Here is an 8,018-nt window from a genome sequence, read left to right as displayed (position 1 = left end):
CGCTCTTGTTGCCCAGGCTGGAGTGCAATGGTGTGATCTCAGCTCACTACAACCTCCGTCTCCTGGGTTCAAGCGATTCTCCTGCCTCAGCCTCCCGAATAGCTGGGATTACAGGCATACGCCACCACGACCAGCTGTTTTTGTATTTTTAGTAGAGACGGGGTTTCTCCATGTTGGTCAGGCTGGTCTCGAACTCCTGACCTCAGGTGATCTGCCTGCCTCGGCCTCCCAAAGTGCTGAGATTACAGGCATGAGCCACCACGCCCAGCCAGGGCTTAGTCTTTGATAAATCAAAGATCTCAGCTTTACCACTTAATACTTAGAAACAGTTACCTTTATGTTACAGGCTTTGTTCCCTAAAGTGCTTTTTCTTAAGACTTCAGATTTAACCCCTAAAAGCGGTGACGCCTTTGGTGCACTCGGTGACCCACATCTCCTTTGGTCTCACATCTTCATTAGCACTGTTCAGCTTTTCCATTTCTGCTGCTGGTCTTAGAACTAGGGAAGCTGAAGGCTCCACCAGGTGAGCCTGGAGTGTTTCATCAGGATTCTTCCTCACTGCCTTCACTGCTCCAGACACTGAAAAATAAAGGCCTGACTATTCCATCCTTGCTGAGACAGAAGCACCTGCTGTCACTTAAGGCCTGTGTGCTGCTATCAAACCCACCTCATGGAGGGGAACAGCTGTGGGGGCATTTTTCTAAGCATTTCCCAAGAGTAAAGAAGAGGGATTGAAAATAACAGTGACTTAAAACTTGGAATTTCTCCCTGAGGGACCCAAACTTCCCTGGCCTGCCCCGAGGGTGGCTTGACCCAGGGTGTGATTGGAAATCTTACCCTGATGATTGCCCCCAAGCCACAGGCAAACAGGATCCCCTCAAAATAAAAACATTAGGCTTGTAGCAAAGTGAATGGCTGTACTCTGACTAGTTCTTCACTGGAGGTAGAAGCAGCCCTGTAATTTTTGTTGTCTTCCACTGGAGAACAGATGGACTGTAGGAGACATTGAGGGCAGGGGCTCCACTCAGGCCCACCACCCTTGCTCCCAGCTCTTCAGTAATTAATCTGTGGTGCTTTCTCATCCCCATGGCAACAGGTCCTAGTGTTATACAGACCACAAACACACGCAGGTCTGTCCCCACGTTTTTTTGTCCATCAAGCTTTGCCTCCTAGCAACTTGGCTCTCTTCCCTCATTGTTTGCTCTTGATCCAGCAGGCCTCTCCCTAGGGGAAGGGCTTCCCCTGCAACTGCTCTTGTGTGACCTTGAACAAGAACCTCCCTCTTTCTGGGCCTCCATGCGTCATCTGCAAATTACTGAGATAGGACTTGTGGATCTTGAAGGTCTCCACTCCCATGCTATCAATCATTCTAAGTCACTTTTCCTCTAAACACATGCTCAAGTCCCAAGATACGGAACTTAACTCTAGTTCCCTGGTTCCAGTTTATAGAATTTTTTTAAGTGACCAGTGCGCAGAATGCTTATTTCTTTCTATAAAGCTATATTTACATATATATATATATATATTTTTTTTTTTTTTTTTTTGAGACGGAGTCTCACTGTGTCACCCAGGGTGAGAGTGCAGTCGCGCAATCTCAGCTCACTGCAACCTCCACCTCCTGGGTTCAAGCGATTCTCCTGCCTCAGCCTCCCGAGAAGCTGGGATTACAGGCATGCACCACCATGCCCGACTAATTTTGTATTTTTAGTAGAGACAGGGTTTCGCCATGTTGGCCAGGCTGGTCTCGAACTCTGAACTCAGGTGATCTGCCCGTCTTGACCTCCCAAACTGCTGGGATTACAGACATAAGCCACCATGCCCGGCCTCTATAAAGCTTTAGAGTTAGATCACAGAGGTCACCTTGTCCATGATCTCGATTTGGCAGTGAGGATACTGAGCCCTAGAGAAGGCTTGCTCAAGGCCACATAGCATGTCAGGAGCAGAGACAAGATGGAACCTGGGTATCTTGACTCCCTACCCAGTTCTCTTTCCATCTGAGTACTCTGCCTTTAGTTTGAATAATTGACAGCATTTTGCAGGACTTTCTGCGGCAAATTTTCCAACCCTGTATCTATTAGGAACTGAGCCAAACAGCAGTGTGACATTCACACAAAGCCAACAGCAAAACCACCATGATCTGCTTCCTACCTGGACCCTAGTAGGTCTGTCTGAGCTGGACACCTCTGAGGGTCCCCATCCTTCATTACGAGCAGAAACAAGCACCTGTGCAGGATGCAGGAGGCAGCAGAAAGAGACTAGCATTCACAGCCCAAGCAAGTTACTTAATCTCTCTGAGCCTCAATTTCCTCATCTGTAATCTGAGCATAACATTACCTATTCAGAGTTGTGAGTGCCAGTTAAGAAAAACAGTGTCTGGCCAAGCACGGTGGCTCATGCCTGTAATTCCAACACTTTGGGAGGCCAAGATGGGCAGATAACTTTAGCCCAGGAGTTTGAAACCAGCCTGGGTAACATGGTGAAACCCTGTCTCTACAAAAAGTACAAAAATTAGCCAGACATAGCACCATGCACCTGTAGTCCCAGCCACTTGGGAGGCTGAGGTGGGAGGATCAATTGACCAGGAGGTTGAGGCTGCAGTGAACCGTGGTTACACCAGCACACTCTAGCCTAAGCGACAGAACAAGACCCTGACACACACACACACACACACACACACACACACACACACACACATACACACAAACGAAGGAAGGGGGGGAGAAAGACAGAGAGGAAAGGAAAGGGAGAAAGGAAAGAGGAGAGGAGAGAGGAGGGCAGGGGAGGAGAGAGGAGGGGAGGGAAGGGGAGGAGGGAGGAGGGGAGCGGAGGAGAGAGGAGGGGAAGGGAGGAGAGAGGACGGGAGGGGAGGGGAGGAGAGAAGAGGGGAGGGGAGGAGAGAAGAGAGGAGGGGAGGAGAGAGGAGGGGAGGGGAGGAGAGAGGAGGGGAGGGGAGGGAAGGAGAAAAGAAGGGAGGGGAGGGGAGGAGAGAGGAGGGAAGGGGAGGGGAGGAGAGAGGAGGGAAGGGGAGGGGAGGAGAGAGGAGGGGAGGGGAGGGGAGAAGAGGGGATGGGTGGGTGTCTGGCAACATAGTAGGTACTCAACAACTCAACAAACGTCCACTTCCCCTGCTCAACTCCCATTTCCAGGACTACACCATCAAAGCTCCATTGAGATTCTCATGGTGGGTGATCCTCAGCAAATTTTTTTTTTAAACCAACACTGTCCCTATTTAGCAAATATTTAATTCCTCTCATCTCTCTGGATGCTTTTATCTTCTTTTCCTGAACAATACACTTGATGTATGTAAGTATAGCATTGCCCAAACTAAACAGAATGCCCATTAAATACGGATTCCAAAATCAAGGAATTGGCTTTTCCAATTTCCTGATATTTGGGGGCATCTGCCTCTTGGAGGAAGTAATGGGATTGAGCTGCTATCTCCCACACTTCTAAAGACTAGGGAAGCCTATGGCCGAGGCAGGAGAATTGCTTGAGCCCAGGAGTTCGAGACCTGGCAACATAGGGGGATCCCTTCTCTACAAAATTGGTCAAGCATGGTAGTGCACACATGTAGTCTCAGCTACTTGGGAGGCTTAGGTAGGAGGATTGCTTGAGCCTGGGAGGGGGAGGCTGCAGTGAGTTGTGATCACGCTCTAACCTGGGTGACAGAGCAAGACCCTGTCTCAAAAAAACAAAAACAAAAAAAAGTGGAAACCAGGACTCCAACAGCCCCAGCTCTGCAACCCAGCCCTGCCCCTGGGCAGCTGTACAACTTTGGGCAAAGGCACTTAACTTCCAGGAGCCTCAGTGGCATCCAGAAAATGAGAAGAAAACACCTACCTCCCTCCTCTTGCCGCCGGGGCTGGAATAAGGGTGACATGAGGTGATGAGCTGAGGGGTCTGCAGTGGATTTCACTCTCAGTGTGTTTTAGGTGTGCCACTCCCCAACCCTGAGCTGGCCCCTGGCTCCCCTCCTTTCCTCCAGAAACCCCTTCAAAACACAGCCAGATGCAGGAGTGCCTGTGCCCGCAGAGTCCTGGGTGTAGTCGAGGATGGCCGTGGGTAACAGCAAAGCAGAGAGAAGCTTCCTGGTCTTCCAGGCCTCCCCTTGGCCTCCCTTCTCTTGTCTCCCCACTCACAGGAACAGTTCTGAGACCCAGTTGTGCCCAAGCTCCTCAGGCCACAGTGCTAAGCCTCTCCTCCTTCCTGGAATTCCCTAACCAACCCCCAAGTTCGCCTATTCAAATCCTTTTCAACCCTCAAACTTTAGACTAAAGGCTCATCTCTTCCAGGAAGTCCTCCTGCTGGCCCCATCAGAGGAAGTCATTGTTTCTTCGGATTACCCAGCATTTAATCTCCAGACTTACGGCCCAGTAAACTGTCTTCATCTCTGTCCAGTGAACCACACTTCTCAAAAGACTCCCTCACATTCTTTCTTTCTTTCTTTCTTTTTTTTTTTTTTTTTGAGACAGAATCTTGCTGTGTTGCCCAGGCTAGAGTGCAGTGGTGCAATCTCGGCTCACTGCAACCTCCGCCTCCCGGGTTCAAGCAATTCTCCTGTCTCAGCCTCCCAAGTAGCCAGGACTACAGGCATTCACCACCATGCCCGGCTAATTTTTGTATTTTTAGTAGAGATGGGGTTTCGCCATGTTGGCCAGGCTGGTCTTGAACTTCTGACCTCAGATGATCCACCCACCTCAGCCTCCCAAAGTGGGATTACAGGCGTGAGCCACCGCACCCGGCTGACCCCCTTACATTCTTTTTTCTTTTTTTTTTTTTTTTGAGACGGAGTCTTGCTCTGTCACCCAGGCTGGAGTGCAGTGACACAATCTCGGCTCACTGCAAGCTCCGCCTCCCAGGTTCATGCCATTCTCCTGCCTCAGCCTCCCAAGTAGCTGAGACTACAGGCACCCACCACCATGACCGGCTAACTTTTTTGTATTTTTAGTAGAGATGGGGTTTCACTGTGTTAGCCAGGATGGTCTCGATCTCCTGACCTCGTGATCCACCCGCCTCGGCCTCCCAAAGTGCTGGGATTACAGGCAAGAACCACCACACCCGACCCCCCTTACATTCTTAAAAATTATGGAGAACCCCAAAGACCTTTGCTTTCTGTGGGTTCTATCTATTAATATTTACCAAATTAATATTAAAGCTGAGAGAAATTTAAGTATTTTCTTACTAATTTTTAAACAATAAATTTTAATATAATAAACCCTTTACAAACTAAAGTAAGACAGAGTCTCGTTCTGTCACCCAGGCTGGAGTGCAGTGGTGCGACCTTGGTTCACTGCAAGCTCCGCCTCCTGAGTCCACCCCATTCTCGGGCCTTAGCATCCCAAGGAGCTAGGACTACAGGCGCCCACCACCATGCCCGGCTAATTTGTTTTGTACTTTTAATAGAGACAGGTTTCACCATGTTAGCCAGGATGGTCTCAATCTCCTGACCTCGTGATCCGCCCACCTCGGCCTCCCAAAGTGCTGGGATTACAGGCGTGAGCCACCATGCCTGGCCAATAATATTTTTTAAATCATATAATCCCAGCACTTTGGGAGGCTGACGTAGGAGGACTACTTGAGTCCAGGAGTTTGAGACCAGCCTGGCCAACACAGCGAGACCCTATCTCTACTAAAACTGCAAATTTAAAAAAATTTAAAAAAATTTTTTAAAAACCTATATTTTCTGAAACAAACAAACAAAAAAAAATTAGTAAGAATGGGCCGGGCGCGGTGGCTCATGCCTGTAATCCCAGCACTTTGGGAGGCTGAGGTGGGCGGATCACCTGAGGTCAGGATTCCAGACCAGCCTGACCAGCGTGGAGAAACCCTGTCTCTACTAAAAATACAAAATTAGCTGGGCATGGTGGCGCACGCCTGTAATCCCAGCTACTCAGGAGGCTGAGGTGGGAGAATCCCTTGAACCCGGGAGGCAGAGGTTGTGGTGAGCTGAGATCTCACCATTGCACTCCAGCCTGGGCAACAAGAGCGAAACTCCATCTCAAAAAAAAAAAAAAAAATTAGTAAGAATGGCAGCGTGGTTTTACATTTGTGCAAATCTCTTTAGCATCTGGCTTAATAGAAGGCAGCTGGACTCACGTCTCCTTCAGCATTCAACCCACTGTCATATCACACGTCACGGAGCGTCTGGAAAACATGAATGAGTGTGAAAAAGGCACATCATGTCTTAGTGTTAGTATGAGCCTAGTTCTAAGCTCTCAAGCCCTCTAAGAAAAGGCCCCGGGTCCCACTTTGAGAACTGTCACAGCAGAGCAGGGGCTCCCTGAGACGAGAGCACCTTGTCTCAGTCGGCTCCATGAGCCCAGTGCCAGGCCAGACCCCGGCACAGCAGCCTCTCTCTCAATGATCACAGCAAACGAGCAGCTTCAGAGGAGCAGACCCAAGGGCGTGGCTCTCCCAGCTCATCATCCTCAAAGCTCAGCGCAGGGCCACTCTGTCCATGAAGCTGCCCCTGTGGCCAGGCTCTTAACATACAGCGTGGCAGGGATCCTGCTCTGTCTTGATCCAGCCAGAATGAGAAGTACTTTGTGGTCAGGGACTGTCTGATCCTCTCCAAGAGCACCTGTCCCTACAGCTCCCAAAAAGTCTCTTCCCTAAAGATCAAGCACCATTAGACTTCCAAGCGTCCAGGAAACAGCTTGACCACCTAAACAAAAGCAAACTAAGGCCCTCCAGGGACGAATGGAGAAAAACTTGTGGGTGGAGGCATCTCCTTTCCTGAGTGCAAGGAGGGCAGTCTGTCCTCTTTGCTTCCATCCCCAAGGGGTTCCTCACTCTGCCCCTGTGTCACTCTGATCTCTCTGCTCCCCCAGCATGCCTCAGCCCCAATGTGGGGTGAAAGAGGTACATCATAGAAAACGTGAGCCTAAGATCTATCCATTCCTAGGCTCAACTCTCATCTCTGTATCTTACCAGCTGTGTGACTTTGGGAAAGTGACATAACCTCTCAGAGTCCAGCACCAGCATTTGTAAAATGGTGACGCTACCTCATAGTTATGAAAGGAGAGAAACTGCACGTAGCCCTCTTGCCCAGACATTCTACAAATAGTAGCCAGAAATATGAGGCTCTCTCCCCACTTGCCTCCCTGCCAAACTCTCAGCCTAAGCATGGCTAACACAAAACAGATTACCAATCCCTTTCCTTTCTCCCTGAGGACAGCAGGGCTAGGCTGGGATTTTCCAAGAGGACTTCGCCCATGGAGAAACAGGCATGAAGTAATCTTGTTTGCAGGGTGTAGGTTTCCTACTGTGCAACAGCCCCAATGGCTAGACTCCACACCCCAACCCTCCCCAAGACCTGGGCACCTTCTCCCCCTTCCCTGTCCTTTCTCTTGCGGGCTTACGGGTCCCAGGAATGAGCAGCCAGTCCCCCCGCTCACGCCATATTCTTCTCTCCTTGTCCTGGTCACACCGGTGATCTACCAGGGGCCTTCCAAAGACCCGGCCTGGCCAATACCCCTGTCACCCTGGTGGGGAGGAAAGGTGGGCAGCTGGCTTTGTCCACCCCCTCTACCCTGCTTCTTTCTCAGACCACCCAAGGCTCCCTTCTGTCTGCAACTTCTCTCCCCTCCCAGCGACCCCTCAAGTGCTCACTCAGTGCCTTGGGTGATGGGGATGGGGAGAGCTCCCCTCATCACATCCCCGCACAGAGCACCTAGTTTCTTCTGCTGGGTGTTCTCAGCCACCGCCTGTGCCTTTAAGAACTGCCACCCTGTGCCAGGGGCTTGACCTCAGCATCCTCAGCTGAGTTGGATTAAGGGACCATTTCGTGCCTTTGTGAATTCCTCCTGGCTGCCATCCCTTCCCCCACACAGAGACAGAGTAGCCCATAAGCCAAACCACTCTACCAAGGACAGCCCAAGAGCTGGTCTAGCCTGGCAGCCTTTTCCCTCGGGTAGTAGAGGCTGCCCCTTTGACAGGGAGTCTGTGGTCAGAGAGTGGGCCCTTGGGGGTCTTGGGCTGTCACAGGGACTCCAGAAAGCCATGCAGAGCCTTGGGCC

The sequence above is a fragment of the Pongo abelii genome, chromosome 9 (genome assembly GCF_028885655.2).
Source record: "Pongo abelii isolate AG06213 chromosome 9, NHGRI_mPonAbe1-v2.0_pri, whole genome shotgun sequence".
Taxonomy (NCBI): Eukaryota; Metazoa; Chordata; class Mammalia; order Primates; family Hominidae; genus Pongo; species Pongo abelii.
This window is presented reverse-complemented; position numbering follows the sequence as displayed.